General features: G+C 39.8%; 1 long non-coding RNA gene across 1 annotated transcript; it reads right to left on the reverse strand.

The window, feature by feature from the left end:
- Positions 1-2,131: 2,131 nt before the first annotated feature.
- On the reverse strand, positions 2,132-5,851 carry LOC113297796. The gene is made up of 2 exons (XR_003333720.1): positions 4,363-5,851; positions 2,132-4,240 (listed from the first exon to the last, which is right to left on the reverse strand). It is a non-coding gene; the product is annotated as an uncharacterized LOC113297796 (long non-coding RNA).
- Positions 5,852-18,201: the final 12,350 nt, after the last annotated feature.

The raw sequence follows: 18,201 nt of genomic DNA on the forward strand, positions 1-18,201 counted from the left end.
CAATTCCTAGGAGCATTAAGTTTTGGAAATAGGCTAATCAATTCAATTATCATACATTGCGTATGACAATTCGGACAATGGTCAAACTCTACATATGATCACAAGAGTGTATCACTACAAACCGTGAGCATATCATGCTACTTATATTCGGGGTTATCGCTCGATGAAAAACCCTAAAATAGCTATGGAAAAGGATGCAAGTTCAATTAATTGGCCACTTAAACAAACAAACATCTAATCCTATCACAATACATCAATCATGTGATTATTAAAGATAGTAGAGATTTGAACGATAATCAAGAGAGAAAACTAATGCATTAATCAAGCACAAGTTATGGATATAGGACTGCATCCTTAACCAATAATATAAGATTTAGCTACTCATAGATATGGATTTCATCATAATCAATAATCAAATAAAGAAGATGAAAGCAAAGCAAACCCTAGTAGCGTAAACAAAAGCGGCTCTATCCTTAGCTCCAAGAAAATACGTGCTCCTCCAAGTTGTAGAAATCTTCCCTTTTGTATCTCTTCTTAGGTCAAGTCTTCAAAAGTCCAATAAATAGAAGTCCACCAAGCCCGTATGTAGAAAGACCCATGTGAAAATCTTTGTCCAAAGTTGGTCGCCGGGAAACTGGGCTCACCGACCGGAATCCGGTTGATGTTGTCGGAATTTGTCACCGGAAATTTGTCTCTGGCCACCTGAATAATCAGAAACTGTCACCAGGCAATTGTATACTTCCAGCACCTCAACTCAGTCCATACATTCACAAAAGAACCATTTAAGCCAAAAGCATACCCAAAAGCGCGACTCCGAACTCATATATCATGCAGCTAACTCTTGCATCCAACACGTTCTACCTTTATGATTCACTGAAATATTATGATTCACTGAAATATTATGATTCATGCTTCAAGTTCCGAAATCCGACAACCGGAACTAGTACCACCAGCTCACCATACTCACTACGTTTTCGCGTTGTTTCATGCGGAACTGGTTCAGTGATTACAAGCAAGTCCCTTGCTTTAGCTGCCTCCATATCTTTTGTAGCTCCAATTCCTGCCATTACGAGTCAGATAGCCACACTTTCCTCATAAACACAAAGCATTCTCAATCACTGTCATTCATTCATTCCCACAGATCCATTACTTCTCTCTTCTACCAGTCACAAGACTCAAGTATCCCAGCTCTGTTGTGTCCTTGTACATCACTCCCTGCAGTATGATCGCTGTCGTATGCATCAAAAATAAATTACTTTCTCACTACTCAAAATATAAAATATAGCAAGGGTAAGAAAGGATCGTTCCCACAGAGAGGATCTAGGTTGTCAAGTTGTTTCGGTTTCTTAAATAAACAAGGGGGAATTTTCTGATTTTTATAATCTAAAAGTAAAATAAAAGCAAACAAAATAAATAAAGCGAAGCAAACACGCAAATCAAGACTAAAGAAATTGATTAAGGATCTGTTTTCATCCACAAACATGTTTTTCAACAATAACTAGAATTGATATTTAATCTCAATTTTTATCAAAGGCCCTAGGATACCTTGATCGCAAGAATATCCCGCTAATTTCCTCTTATCATCAACAAACACATTAAAAGATGCGAATATGAATTCTACCTAAGAGAACAACCTAACGTGTAAAAGCGCTATCAAGTTTAAATCCCTAGATGCACTAAGTTTTATGAAATCAGGCCAATCAAAGCAATCGAACGTGTAAAAGCACTAATCCGATTTAACAAAGATTATGACTCACATGTGACGGTAGGATGTATCACTACAAGCAATAATCACAATTATGCTACTCGTATTCAAGGTGTATCACGTTTACGTATAATAAACCCTAAACTAGCAATAGATATGATTACGAGTTCTACCAATTTGCAACTTGATGAAACTAACAATCAATCATACATGCGATATTTCTAATGAATCATAATCGATAATTGTGAGACAAAACTAATTTATTGAACAAAACCCATGTTTGGAAATTCAACTTATTCCTTAACCAATAATAAAAACTAGCTCATGTTAATGGAGTTCATAACAAGGATAAAGAGAAGAGTTTTCATGTCTAAACCCTAGAACAAAAGTAGTAGAGAAAAAGATAATAATATGGAGATATCTAGGTTTAGAGAAAGAATTTTCTATTTATATGCTTCTCTTGTTCCAAAATTAGGTTTAATCCTCAAAGTCCATTAGATGAAAATCCATGGGCCCAAAAGTGAGAAAAACCCATGTAGAAACTCTGCCCAAAAAACGTCGCCGGAACTTGCCGGAAAAGTCGTCGGAATAGTGTCTCAGGTGACCGGCAAAGTCCGCCCGGTCACGGTCAAATCGGTCAAAGTCAGACCGATTCAGAAGCTGACTCAAATAACTCAGCTGAGTCAGAGTCTAACTGAACTGACTTGTCAGGCCAGAGTCTTGCCCAAGCCAGAACTGTGTGTTGCACAATGATGGTGCATCACACAGCTCAGTCCAGCCATACCACTGCTGCACAATCATTGTGCATAATGGCTCCTCTTCTACTGCACAACCGTTGTGCAGCACTGCTACACTGCTCAACAATCACCATCCCGTTACCAACTGCAGCTACACCTCAACAAAGAACCACCAACAACATCACCTGGCACATATCTGCTCAACATCAGCACTGTACCAACAAGTCCACTTCCAACTGCAAAACCATCACCTAACTAGCCTCAATCTGCATCATCCACTGCATTCACTGTAGCTCATACATCCATAACCCTTGGCAATCAGCATCACTTCACACGTTGCAGTCCATTCAAATTCACAACCACCTCAGACCAATCCAATTCCATCTCAGTCGCCGCTTCAACAACACCAATACCCATTTCTCCATTGCTTGATAACTCCACCAAAACTGCACCTGCGATTTCCAGATTTGCTCATTGCACACAGACAAGCATCACTTCCCTGTATCATTTGGCATTCTACTCAAGGCTCAACTCCATATGCTGGTCACTGCGATTGGCACCAACAGTAGCAGCAAGACCAGCTGACTACTCCTGCATTCTCACTGCATCATCTCAGGACCACAACTGCTATCACCTCTTTGAGCTCTTACCACATTCCACTGTCATAGCTACACACCCCTGCAACACTGCAATACCACCAAAGCACAGCTGCAAACTCTGAATTCATTGCCACAGCACCAAAACAATCATAAGCTCCATCTCTGTGTTTTCAGTAACACCCACGCATTCAATTCCTGCAACAACTAACCAACACCATGGCTTGACTGCATCTTCTATAGCTCCCAGTTTCATCTCAGCTTCAGTTGCCTCATACTCTTCCCTGCAATTTCAGCTCACAATCAATTGTTGCAGGAACATCTCAGCTGCATCCATTGCATCTCAGACTCAATCTAGCTCAGCCACCACTTCTCAAGAATCAATTCTCATCTCCAGTTCAGACTTCATCCATTACAGATCCCCATTTGCTGAACCTAGTTTCTTCTCAACTGAAACCCTAATTGTTCATCTGCCCTTTCCTGAGGAAATCAACACATATTTCTGCTTCACTATCAAATTTGGCACAAACCCACCTCCAATTCCTTGCTGTTAACACCAAAATCATCTTGTTATCTCCTCTTCTCGATTGAAAACCCTCAATTCGATCTGATTCTCTCCTCAGCAACAACTTCTTCTTCCCTGTCTTGATTTTCCGTTTGCGTCATTCACAGCGACAATCGATTAACCACCATAAGACCCATTAGCTGCAAATACAAATCGAAACCCTAATCATCCGCAGACCCATTAGCTTGAATTCTTCAATCAATCATTCTCTGAGATCTTCACAGCAATCCCTTCTCGATCTTAACCCTCATCAATTTCTTCTTTGTTCTTGGCTTTCGACCAATAGTTCATGTCTGCATCAATCTCCAACTTCAATTCCTCCTGAAGCTCTTCTATTATGAATATCATTTCGATCTCGATTTTAACTGCTGTCGCTGCTGCTCTTCATTCTCCTTTTTTTCCTCAATTATCAGATGTAGGAACGAATGAATGGGAGAAACTCATTTTAGGGTTATAAAAGTGGGACAACTATTTGCACCCACTGAGCTGGGATGTGACCACCCAATAGTAGCCCCTCAACCTTGGCTGGGCTCCAGATAGTGTTTGCCCAGAAATGAAAATTATGCCCTTCTTGTTCAAATTGTGTAATTTCTTCTTCTTTTTGCTCCTTTTTTTGCTCCGTACGACTCCAAAACGCCTAAAAGCTCAAAACAAACATAAAATACATAATTCACACGAAACATAGCAAAGAAAGCATTAATCAATAGATAATAAATCTAGGTGTTTATGACCCCTATCACAGTAACATCCAACACCTACATGCAACTTTAATCACCACTATAGTTCTTCCTGCAGTTCATACCGACCAACAAGCTCCTCTACCTGAACCCCTGGCCTCCATTATCAGCACCATAAACCCTTCTTGTAAGCAACCTTCGCTGCACCTGTAGCTCCAGCAACTCCTCAGCATTAGCAGCAACATGCTGCAATCAACAGATCCAACAACCCTTTCCTGCAATGCTCAAATGCCTGCAATGCTTCATCTCAAGCTCAGTCAACTGCAACTGCAATCATTATAACCTATAATCCCTCACTCTTCTTACAAATTTGCAGCTGCAACTGGTTGAACCCATGACCACCTCACTGAACTGCAGCTTCACTGTCACCAGTACCTGCACTTCATTTCCATTAACAAGCTCAGTACTTGCCATCTGATGCTGTAATTTGTACTTGTCCTTGACATTCATCTACTTCAGGCACAACCACTCATTCTGCAACTCAAATTCAATACCATTTCTGAATCTTCTCAGCTCATCACTGACCCTTGCATTCATTCTCCTGCACCTGCAACACCAGTACCAACAATATACCCAGCTTCAGAAACCCATCAGCGTCATTCCTTGCTCCATTTCAGCTGTAATGACCACCATCAGCTTCACATGCTTCCATTACAGTTCACCATTCATTACTCCCTGCAATTTCCAGCATCATAACAATAGCACATTCTCAAATATCATTGCTTACAGCCACTTCTCATACTCATTTCCATCACAATCTCTACCAGCAACTCATATTGACCCTTTGTAGCTTCTGTAATGCACACACCAGCCTTTCTGCTCAAGTCCATCACTGCACAAACAATACCTCCATCTTGAATTTCAGTACCAGACCACTACCAGTGCTCCACTTTTCCGTGCACTTCAGTTCAACTCAATAATAACAACCAATTTCTCCTCCATATCCAACTTGTTAATAACATCAGCAGAAACCCCAAAATCCATCAAAAACACCAACACACTTCCCTGTAATGAGCTCAAGCCATCTGAACTGCAACTCCATCTGCTCAGGACACCATTTTTCTCCCTGTGATTGCTTACCCAGCTGCAACAGCTTCAGTTCCTTATCAAAATCTCCATCTGATTACGAAATCCATTCCTCCATTTCAGAGTAACACCAACTGATTCTCGATGTAACCCTGAACCTAAGACAACCCATAAATTCAATTGAATTACCACTGCAAATTCGAAACTAACTCCAACCCTAACTTGCGTTTCCTTCTTGACTTCAAATCGCAGCCAAACCCTCTCAATCTCCTCACACCCATGAAGAACAGCAACAACAGTAACCCTAATCTTCTGATTTCTTCTTGACTTCAAATTACCAACAACAACCATTATTCTTCCCTGTCAATATGATAACAGATTCAGAAATCCTCAAGAACCCCATCAATCTCTCGATGTCTCAACTTCACGATCTTGCTGCCGCGTCTCTCTTGGCTTCAGGTAGAGTGAAAGAAAGAAGAGCCAATGATGAGAGAAATGATTTTTCTCTGTAATTTAGGTCTTTTGTAGGAATTGAAACTGGATTTAACCACCCCAGCTCTGAGAACCCCAAAGTGTAGGCACACAGCAATCAGATTCAAGCCACCAACAGTGACAACCAATAAACACAACTCAACAGGTTGTCCCGTAATCGCCGAGCTCCCCATCGTGCTTGCATACGAGCCGACGCTTTCGCGTTTTTTTCGAAATCTTCCACTAACAGCAGCCGCCTATTACATCTCAGACTCACTTGTTCTCTTCAATTTCTCTTCATCACTAAAGCATTCGTGCTTTTCAGACAGATAATTGCATCACTAAAGCTGACATGTTTTTTAGACAGAAATTAAGAAATAAAAGAAAATAATGAGAAATAATCCGCCTCCAACTGCAGTTGCACCTTGTTGCCCGTTTCTTCTTCTTTTGTTCCAAATGACTCCAAAGTACCTAAACACTCAAAAGCAAACATAAGATACATAATTTACAAGAAAACTTAGCAAAGAAAGCATAAACAATAGATAACTATTAAGGTGTTTTAGACACCTATCAAATTCCCCCACACTTAGACTTTGCTAGTCCTCGAGCAAATCAAACAAAATAATTCTAAAACATACAAACAACTCCGTCTCGTCGAGGCTACAGTTACTCTTAGCTCTAGGTGTCCCTAGTGGACGAGCTTTAGTCTCGTGAAGGTTTACAAGAGGTGTACCTACAAAACCTTTACTTCCAAAATCCATCTACCTGTGAAAAGTCTAAAAATGACACTAAACATTTTGTAATTGGCGTACTATCAGTGATTACAGGAGGAAGTACCCACTTTCAAATCCAATTCATAAATTAGTAATATAACTTTATCACAAAGTTAAACACAACCACAATACTCGGAATCAAATCAACCATAATCACATGAAAAGATTAAGAAGATGGATATAGAAAGTAGTTGGTGCTGAACTGTTGACAAGGTGAACGGTGTTTCGCATATCTGTCTGAAGGTCACTGCCAAAACAAACCTAAAAATCCTATTGGATTGAGCTACTGGTCTGAATTATAATATCAACACAGCTGGCATATATAAGGGAACCAGCGGTCGACAAACTTAATTCTAGATCAATTCACTGGAATATACAAGGGAACCAATGATCGATTTTATTCAACATAATAATAATAATTTTTTTCCTTCTTTTTTTTTCCAGTTTTTTTTCTTTTTTTTTTCAAATCGACAACATGATTGGATCTTTTTGAATCCAAGCGCATGATTCTCGTCAGCAGATTACATGGTAATTCCCATGGATCCTGCATTCCAAGCTTGTTTAGGCGACGAAGACAGGGAGAACACACACATATTGCTATCCAAGTGTCAATTTTTTTTATGTACACCGTTTGGTCAAATTAGTCGGGTCTTTTTTTTTTTTTTTTTTTTATAGTAACTCAATCACTCAATTTCATCCTAGCAATGATAACAATTCGATGATGGTGCCCCACCAAATCACTTAGAGAAACAATAGATAAATATGGAAAAATAAAAATAGAACGTGATATGGTGACAACTAACATGTTATTTATTTTTATATTTTGTTCGATTTCATATGAATAGACTCTACTAATGGGTTCCTCAACTCCTATGTTTTCATTAGTGCAAGGCACAAGTTGCTAGATTTCGGAGTTTATAAAGCAATTTTTTCTTTTTCTTATTTTTCTATTTTATTTTATTTTTCACTAAAGGCATCAAATCAACTAACTATACAAGCATATAAATGCTCCCCACACTTAAACTTTACATTGTCCTCAATGTAAAATTTAGTCATTCAAAGTAAAGTTCAAGGTGGGAAATTCCGCAAATGATATGCAAAAACAAAGATAAAATTCTTAAAAATTAAAAGGGAAAGATAAAGATACAAAACCGATGGGTTGCCTCCCACTTAGCGCTTGGTTTAAAGTCGTCAGCCCGACTATCTCCTTGCATGCTAAGGCTCCTCCAGAGGGATTACTTACACAAGGTTAACTCCTTCCACGACTTCTGAACAGAAGTTCTCATAATATGGTTTCAACCGGTTCCCATTTACTTTAAGCTCATTTCCTGTAGATAAGCTACGAATTTCCACTGCACCATGAGAAAACACATTAGTCACGATAAAAGGTCCAATCCAACGTGACCTTAATTTACCCGGAAATAATTGCAAACGGGAATTAAACAAAAGCACTTTCTGACGAATAGAAAATTGTTTCTTTGTGATCATACTATCATGAAATACCTTTGACTTTTCCTTGTAAATACGTGAACTTTCAAATGCATCATTGTGAATCTCTTCTAGCTCTTGGAGTTGCAACTTCCTTTGCGTTCTAGCACCATCCAACTCCATATTGCATTGCTTAATAGCCCAAAACACTTTATGCTCAATTTCCACGGGTAAGTGACAAGGTTTATCATACACAAGTCTAAAGGGAGACATCCCGATAGGTGTCTTGTATGCGGTTCTATAAGCCCACAAAGCATCATTAAGTCGCATGCTTCAATCTTTCCTTGTTGGATTCACCGTCTTCTCAAGAATGGATTTCACCTCCCGGTTAGAAACCTCGGCTTGTCCATTTGTTTGGGGATGATAAGGTGTTGCAATCCTATGTGACACATTGTACTTCCTTAACAAGCCTTGCAAGAACCTGTTTTTGAAGTGTGAACCCCCATCGCTAATTATGGCTCTTGGAATTCCAAACCTTGCAAAAATGTTTGCTTGCACAAAATCTGAAACCACTTTAGAATCATTAGTTGGGGTGGCCTTAGCTTCCACCCATTTCGATACATAATCAACAGAAAGCAAGATATAATAATTCCCACTAGAATTGACAAAAGGGCCCATAAAATCAATTCCCCATACATCAAAAACCTCAACAAATTGAATAATAGTTTGTGGCATTTGATTTCGAGCACCTATATTGCTTGTTCTTTGCCATATAAGGATAACCAACTGACAACCATTATGCTACACTTACATTCGGGACAGATATCTAGATCTTCAGAGCGAAAATAATTAATCAAGATGACGAGGATAAAATTGATAACACTACTTGTTTATATGAGGTTCAACCATTTTCATTTTATTATAATGATGATTATGATGAGGATAGTGTTGATGAAGAATTTGAAATAAGTAGGTATAGTGATCAAGAATTTGTTACTCCAATTGAGCTTAATAATGATAATGTTTTTAGTTCAAATCCAAGTAATTTTAATAATTATTCACCTATTCAAAAGGACGAGGATTTGACTAGAGATACTGTTTTAGACAATGTAGAATTTTCTTTTTACGAAGTCGATGATAGTTTTGAGGAACGAGTTCATTCTGAGAATATTGTTATCATAGGTTCTCAGATAATGATGAGTGAGGATATTCGAAGTCGATGATAGTCTAGCGATTTAGAAATATTATTCTTAGAAAAAGAAGATGAACTCGTAGAGCTTTCAAATACGATGATTGAGGATGCACCTTCCGATTATAACTTAGAAGAATCAATTGACCATTTTCAGGAATCTGATGACCTTGAAATTAGGAAGATTGTGACTAGTTTATCTAGAGACACTAAAACCTCTAAGTTTGGGGTGATTATCAATGTACCTTAGCTTTAGCTCTTACAGAGATCCCTCACTTGGGACTTGACATATGTGCCTCATCCATTTTACAAGATTATCTTCATACACGTTTTCCTGAACATAGTGATGTCCATAAGGAAGTTCAGTTATTAGAAACCCATCCTCTGTTTGATGTGGTTGACTCAGTCTATGATACCCAGATTGACTTTGTTTTCCCACCAAATATTTTTCTTCCAAATGTGGGAATGTATGATTTTCAAATGTGTCGAATATTAAGTTTTGAGACTAAGCCTAAGTACTTTAGGAAATTAAAATTGACACTTTTGCTTAAGAATGACCACCAATCTCATTATGGTCAATTGTGTGAGTCAAATCTAATTGACTTAAAGGATCCTCAATTATTCAGGTTATTATTGTGTGCTTCTAAATTTTTCCACACCTTAGAACCTGATATTTCGGATCTTATTTATGAGGAGGTGCAAACCATGAAAAGATTTTATTTAGACCCCTTTATAGAACCTGAACCTGAACCACAACTAGATGTAGTTGTTTTAAACAGGAAACTAGGCAAGGGTGTGCTATGTTTATTCCATTTCTTGGTTTGTTGCAGTTTCCTTTTGTCTGTGATAACAATTTTTGATGCAGATGATCCACAATTGTTTTGATTATTGCTATATGATTCGAGGTGATTAATTCTTTCTTAGTCTGGATGAAGACATTAAACTTAGCACTTCTTGGTAGGTAACCCATGCTTATGCAACACGATAATATCTTTCCTTAACTCTTTTGCTTCAAATGGTAACTGTTTCTCCTTGTTCATGCTTTTAATTAACAGTTTCTCTTGCATGGTTTGATTTTTTTTTGGTTTCGAATTAATGGGTAATGATTTTGTGAGGGTTTAGGTTTACTCGAGACTTTTCCTTGAGATGATTCAGGAGTAAAGAGATTTACAAAAGGGAAATGATACTTGATTAACTGACAAATCGAAACCCTAATTGTGAACGCAAGCAGTGCAATCATTTTGGAGGAATTACAAATATTGCATCAAAAGGTAAATTGCTAAAGGAAATGCTAAAGAGAATGCTGGAGGAAAAGGGTGGCACGACATCTTAGGCATTGAAAGGCTTGAGCCATAGTGAGTGCATTACCAGCCTTCTAGTTTGTGGGTATTGATGAGCTTGCAGTAACCTCTTAAGATAACTTCTTCCACTAGGTACGGCTCATCTTTTCCTTCTGCGGAATCGGGTGGAGGTTGAGCAGCAATCCTTACAATCATATCTCCAACTTGGAATGGGTTCGGGCGTTGCTCAGTAACTTGGCTCTTAGACTCATCATCTTTGAGCGAGACAACTTCTAAACATTTGATAAAATATTTGAAAGGACCAGCATCCCATTCACACCTCCTAGTGACAACTGGGTTGATAACTGGCTCGAGTCCCCAGGCTTTGACGAAGGTAGGAGTGACTGGTTGCAAAAAGGGTTGTTCAATGAGACTTACTTGTGTTCGGAATCTGCAAACAAATTTCGCCGGGCTCTCTCCAGGTAATTGGGTCACATTGGCAAGTTGTTGATATGGAAACAAATAATCTTCAGGGTTGGATGGCTTGTTGGAAATCCTTTCAGGTTTAGACACTGGCAAAGGACATACTCCTAGCTTTGCTTTGTTGCTATGCACCCATGAGTGCCTCAGAACCATATTATAATTTGGGCATTCCTTAACAATATGAAATTTGGCATGCGTTAGAGCATCTCCCACCTTGATTTCGAGATTAATGTACCCGTAAACATTTTTTGATTCTCCTTCTGGGTTTTTGATCACAGTTGGGAAGTGCACAACTTCCTTCTTTGAAATTCCTGCGGCTCTCAGAGTCTTGACGGTTACAATGTTGAAGTCCGAGGCCGCGTCAATCAGTGTGCTGTCAAACTCGACATCCTTCAAGTGAGCAGTGGTTAGGAGTCCCTAGTTGCATCTATCAGTCGTTCTTTCCAGGAGAGGTTTGGGTTTGGGAACGGCTTCCTTGGATGGAAACATCCTTTTTCCTGATACAACACGGTTGAGGGATGCAAATATGTCTTGACGTTGCGCCTTGGAGAAGTACATAATTTCACATAAATGCTCCATTATAGACTGTAAGGTTTTGTGGACGGAGTCCCCAGAAATCATGCAGCTCCTAACGGGAAGAGGGTCTCTGTGAACTCCTTCGGTGCTTAATTGAAGTTCTCTTGTATCTACCTTCTCCTTTAAAATTTGCTTCAATGTATTGCAGTCACTGGTTGGGTGATTGACGAACCTATGATAACGACAATATTTAGGATTTGCCATTTCTTCCTCGGTTGGTGGACGTCTGAGAGGCGGTAGCTTGATGGCGTCATCTTGAATCCATGCTTCTAGGAGTTCAGTTACCTCTTCAATTGGAAAAGGGAAGGTTAGAGCAGCCTCTTCGGCTTCTTTTTGCTGTGCAGGCATCTTAGTCGCATCTTTGCGGGTTTGAGCTGTTTGTTGTGCTGGTGCCGCACGTTTGGGTTGTTATTCTGTCGCTGGGGATTTTCTCTTTCCTCCTTCACTCACCACACTTACATAGGGTTGAGTGTTGTATTGTTTGTTGATGAGACGTCTATTCCCTCGAGTCTCACGTGCATCTCCATTCCTGGCGGGACTGGTTCTTTCCAGCAAGGCTGGTGCTGTTGTGGCCGACCGCTTAGCAGCTTCATGAAGTTCAGAGAATTTATGGAAGCGCAAGTTTTCCAGTAAAGAGCGATAGACGAGTATCATGCTATTAATGCGCGACTCCACCCACTGTTGTTCAGTCACATTTGGATCATGACAATCCAGTGCATGAATCCTGAATCTCTTGACATAATTATTTGGATGCTCATTGTTTTGTTGAAACATTCTTCCCAAGTCTTAAAAGGTGATTTACTCAGACACGAAGAAATATTTCTTGTAGAAAGCGGTTACCATCCCACACCAGTTGGATATGTTGTTTGGTGCGATGTTGTTGTACCAGGTGTACGCTCTTCCGGTAAGTGACTTTGAAAATTCTTTCAGGCGAAGGACATGATTGTATTCGTTCTCTCTCAAAGATTCCATAAAACGAGAGATGTGTCACGAGCGTTGACAGTACCATCATAAAGGGAAAATTGAGGAGAAGAGTATCCTCTCGGGAGATGAACCCTTTGCACATCGGGAGGTTGATGCTGATGCATGTCCACCGAGTTTTCTTTGCTTCAATTTTGGATAAGTCGTTCCAGATCCTCACGTGTGATGAAAATGGATGGCTGATTTATTTCCAATGAACGTTCAGGAGAAAAACGAGCCTCTTCCTCTACGAAGGCGCGCCCTGCTGAGGTGCTTGCGCCGGGAGTATTAAAAGTACTCCTTATTGGCTCCATTTGGGGTTGGCATGGTTCTTGTGGTATCCATTCCGTTAGTGTCTTGAGGAAAGTAAGTACCTCATTCCGTTAGCGAGAACTTCTTGTCTTTCCATCAAATCAACAATGATAATAGGAGGTTGGCCTCCTCTGGCTCCTCCAGCCTCTCGTCCCGATGGAGGAGCGGCAGGAGCTCTGGTAATGGTTGGGGATGTTACACTCGAAGAAACATTGGCCATGGCGGCAGCGGCTCTGGCTCTGGTGATAGGAGATGTCACGCCGAAGGGAATGTTTCTTGCACCGCTGGTGTTGGTGTTAGAGGATGTATTGCCACGAAATGCGTTGATCGTGCTGGTAGGCGGTACATTGGTATCACCAGCAGGAATGTTGACACCAAGGGTGTTATCAACGCCAATAACATCGGGATTTGTTGCTGATCCAGACCTAAGATCCACCATCTTGAAATTGGGAAGATTGAAATGAAAATCGATAAATTAACTTTGGAACCGAGAGATCAATCTCCCACCGCTCGCCAGTTGTTTTGGGGTAAAAACTGATTCTACTGGTTTTGGTAAATTTGGGTGTGTTGATGAGAAACGAATTCAAACCCTAAACAAATACACTGCACGGGAGTACTTTAGATTCGAGAGATCAATCTGTACAATCCTGGCCTAAACCAAGAAATGTTCGTTCCAGTCTTGCTTCAGTCACAAAATGAAGGAGAATGGTTGATCTTAGGGAGGGAAGCGAAGAATATGTTGAGATCAAAATGGTTAACTCTGAAGGTGTGGTTGTTTTATGACTTATATCAGAATATGGAACTGGCTTGCGGAATGTAAGCTATCAGTTCTTAGTGTTTTTCTGGATACTGTGTTAATAACCAAAACTCTGTCGTTGGTTGAAATAGGTTGAAACCTATTTATACCAGTCATAGTTGAACGCACCCTGATCTCATAGGAAGTAGAAATAGTGGAGTGATGGAAAAGTGGGATTGTTGAAAACCACGTCTCTAGTACAAGGGGAGACAGGTCGGTTTGCATCCACTACTTCTCTGCTGCCACAAACTGCCCGCTTTCCTGACACTTTCTCATAATGGGCATGTTGCACGCCGCACTTTGTAAACCGCCAGACCAATACCCTGATGAACATCCCCCAATTTGTGACATGTTTGATGTCTCGAGTATTTTCGTGGAAATATGCAGCAGACTGCTGAATGGGTCTTATTTGTAGGACCTAGTTATTCTGACCAATCACGCGCAAGCTAGGTGGCGGATGGTCATATGTGGCGAGCCAAGTAATGAGACTTGCCGCAAAGAATAGCATATGGCGCTATTATGTTAAATAACTGAGTTATTTGTGAAACCGATACTCATTAAATATCGTATGTACTCGATGCATGTAAAGCATCGCTTTTAAGTAAGCACCTCAAAATAATCGATGCATGTGAAGCATCATTGTATAGAACCTTTCTTGGTTGGTCGCGGAACCTAGCGTCTTAAAAGGAGCGTGACCGGCCACTTTCAGGGAACTGTTGGAAGCTATTTATGCATGCCAAAGGTAGGCCCGTCAATCCCTATAGGAGAGTGATGGATGGTAGCCATTTTGACATCCTATTGGTCGGTCCAAGTTAAATCTAGACCGGTTAAATAGGCTATCCAAATTGGATGGCTGAGATGATATGCGGCAGTTATTGGTCGACGCTAATTTATTTAAGACTTTTATAAGAAGCGCGGCCAGCCATCCTCGGGCAACCTTTTAGGCGACACATGGGTAGGCCGCAGCGCGGCCAATTGTTCCTTATGGAAGGGGAGCGGCCAATGGTCACGGCGAAATTTTGTTGAACGCTTAAAATAGGAGTTTGGCCAGCCGATTCGTCTGGCGAAGTTTGGTGGTCGAGATGATTTGCGGCAGTTAATGTTTGTCGTTGATTTATTTAGGTTTCAAAAAAAGCCGTGCGGCCAACCTATTTTTGGCTAACGGTTTTTGGTGTTAGCCGCGCGCTGGGAGTTGTTCGACCGACCAACACAATAGTTGGGCCGCGGGTGAACGTATCCGCACCTTGCCCGTTAATTGAGATTAAACCTAGGCCGGTCAATTCGGCTGGCGAAGTTGGGCGGCCAAGATCGTTTTGCGGCAGTAATGTAATGCCGCTTAATAGAAGTTAGGGTTTTGTAACTCGTGTGGACAACTGTTTTGGTGAACGTTTAGTGGATCCGCTTACGAGTCGGAGAAATGCCGATCGGCCTAGGCGTTAGTAGGATCGCCGGTGTACACGATGGCGCTTGTCCGACCATATTAGGAGGCGACTAGGTTTGATAAATCGACTAGCCAAAACGTGCGGTCGTGATCGTTTTAAGACTAACATGGGCAGCCTATATTAAATTCCTTAAAGAATTAGGTGTGTCGACCAACCAACTTCCAACTTTATTTAAAAGTTCTTGTGGCGCATTTAAAGCGATCTGATTGGTCGATCGGCCACGGGCGACGCCTGTTGGAGAAGATCGGTCGGTCAAGTGGCGTGGCCACGTCTCCCTTTGTTGCTGCATTTACTTGCCGCAGTTCCTCATTATTTCTTGTTTTCTGATTTTGGTAGGATCTTGATCCTCCTAGTTCCATGTTGGATCAATTTCCTAGTGTATTTAGGATTAGTTTCGACCAATAGGGTTCGAAATATCGCGCAGGGCGCAAAAAACCTAATTTTTGCAAATTGATAAAATTAGGTTAAAGAGCTGAATTTTGCGGGTTGCCGCAAAATCAATCAATTTTTAGTGAGTTTTGCATACTGATACAAAAAATCACTAATTTAATATCAAAGGGCAGCATAACTTTGCGTGCCTGTGATTGAGTACTTCCACACGCATCTTAATCCTGACACTTCGGGAGATTCATGCTACTCGGCTGGGAGCGAGCATTAGTCGCCATATCATATCAGTATTAAGAGTTCAACTGGGGAACATGGCATAGAATAAATACTCAGAAATTTATAGAATATTTGGGATTGTTGCTACACGCACCATTATGGATAAATTTCATATAAATATACTGAATTGCTCAATACATATGTAAGTAAAGAGGCCTGGGCACTCATTACTTTTAAATGGATCAATCTTCTTTGCATAATGGTGGCGCATTAAATACATGGTTTTATATTTTTAGCCCTGAACTAAAAACCACCATCAACACGAGGAAATCTGCAACTGCAGAAAACCCTTTGGACGTTGTCCAGATTTTAACATCAAATTGTATTAATCCACTACATACACTAGCCTACTATCATACTTCGGACTGGAATGTAGTTGAGACCGAATTCACCCTCTAAGCAATTCAGCTGCAGTCGTGCCCCTTATATCCCATGAACCTCGAAAGGATCTATGCAATTGATTCCCTTAGCTGGCGTCATTTACACCCTAAGAGTTGCTTCAGCCTAAGTGAAGACTTTTGATACCAATCTGCCTCTAATTAATTTCCCTTTATAGATCAAGGCTTGAAAATTTGTTTGCAATAGACAAAGCTAGCAAACCTCACAAATATGGAACACTTACACTTAGTTAGCCGATAAGCCTGGATTATTAACCACCTCTCAAGAACAATCTTAAACCGATCAATTAATAAGAGTTTTATATATCTATCTTGAGGAATCATAAAGTATGGATGAAGAGAACTTTGTGATTTATATCTATCTCGTTCCTTAAAAACATTACTAAAGCCTCGATAAAAAAATGAACAAGATTAGGATACACGAAGTATCACGGTAAAGATAGTCGGACCTGGTTTCACGAATCCCTAAGTAAAATCTTTAAGTCGTAAACTAATTATGTTTCTTAGATGAGACCTAGGTTCATAGAGGACGACTCTAGCAAATAACTAGGATACAAAAGTGTTTGAGATTGAATTTCCTGGTTGTTTGAGTCTTTCTATTTATAGACTTTCAAGACTAGGGTTGCTTAGAATTCAAGCTAAGATAACTTGAGATTCAAGCAAACACTCTCTCTATTTATATGAAACTCTTGTTAGGAGTTTATGTAAGCATGTCAGAAGTTTTTCTTGAAATTACATACTTTTTTTTTGCTAAGAAAACACCCTAACTATATTAACTTAGAAAAGCATTACAAACATTCGACAGAGGTTCTCTCTTCACCAAATTGTCCAAAAAAGAAGAAAAAGAGACCCAAACATCTTTAGTACAATACTTCCTAGCTCGACGTGCAAGCCGGTCTGTTAGTTTGTTTTTAGAACGATTAATATACACAACCTTAAAATTATTTCTACTTAAGAGAAGAGATCAGCAGTCCACCAAAATATCCATGCATGTCCACTCGATACTAGCGCTGCCTTTATTTACAAAGTCTACTACTTGAAGACAGTCACTGAAGAAAACCACTTTGGAAAGATTTATCTTAAAATTACATACAAGAATATACATTATCGTATGGGCACCGGAACCGTGTATAATGATAGTTCATGGCGAATATTCCTTGAAAACTAATAAGCAAAGTCGTGTTCATTCAACACTTAAGACTTGAATCATGATGCACATACACAAGGTGTCTTAGTGACCAAAGATGTCTTAGAGGTGTTTATGGAATTCATACCAATGTCAAACATATTTTGGAAAAAGTCTGAATGCATCTGCTTTAGTTCGTACTAGGTATCCATGCATTCATAAGGACCAGTTTGTGAGTTCATATGGCCAAGATACGCGTACCGGGAATGCATACCCTAAGGCAGTTCACAAAACTCAGTCCCTTGAGGTATGCGTACTGGGTACGCGTACCTCACCCATTTACATGAACTCATAACTCAGGGGTATGCGTACTGGGTACGCGTACCAGAACTCAGATAACGATGGTACATCTACCTTCATCTGTCAAGAATTTCAGTAGTTCTGAAAACTATCTTTAATCAATTTGAAACTTTCCGAATTTCCATAGATATTGAACATCATTGCTTGGGAAATTTTCAAATAAATAACTTGAATCAAAATAGTTCATGAACAATAAATTGGTTCTTAACTAAGTTTGCCAAGTATATGAATTACTTTTGCTTGAATTATATTTCAGGATGTTTAACAATACAAGCTTGACTGAAAACTTCTTCTATCTACTAGAAGTCATATGATATAGTCTCATTAGATGTTTAACAAAACAAGACAAGCTTGACTAGAAACTTCTTTTATCTACTAAAAGTCATACGATATAGTCTCATTAGATGTTTAACAAGACAAGACAAGCTTGACTAGAAACTTCTTCTATCTACTAGAAATCATACAATATAGTCTCATTAGATAGAATGGTTCTACTTGTGAGTAAATAGAATGGTCCAGTCTTCACATACCTCTTTGTTGATGAAGTTCTCCAAATGTGTTTGTTTGATCTTCAGTCT

The sequence above is a fragment of the Papaver somniferum genome, chromosome 7, assembly GCF_003573695.1.
Source record: "Papaver somniferum cultivar HN1 chromosome 7, ASM357369v1, whole genome shotgun sequence".
NCBI classification, from domain to species: domain Eukaryota; kingdom Viridiplantae; phylum Streptophyta; class Magnoliopsida; order Ranunculales; family Papaveraceae; genus Papaver; species Papaver somniferum.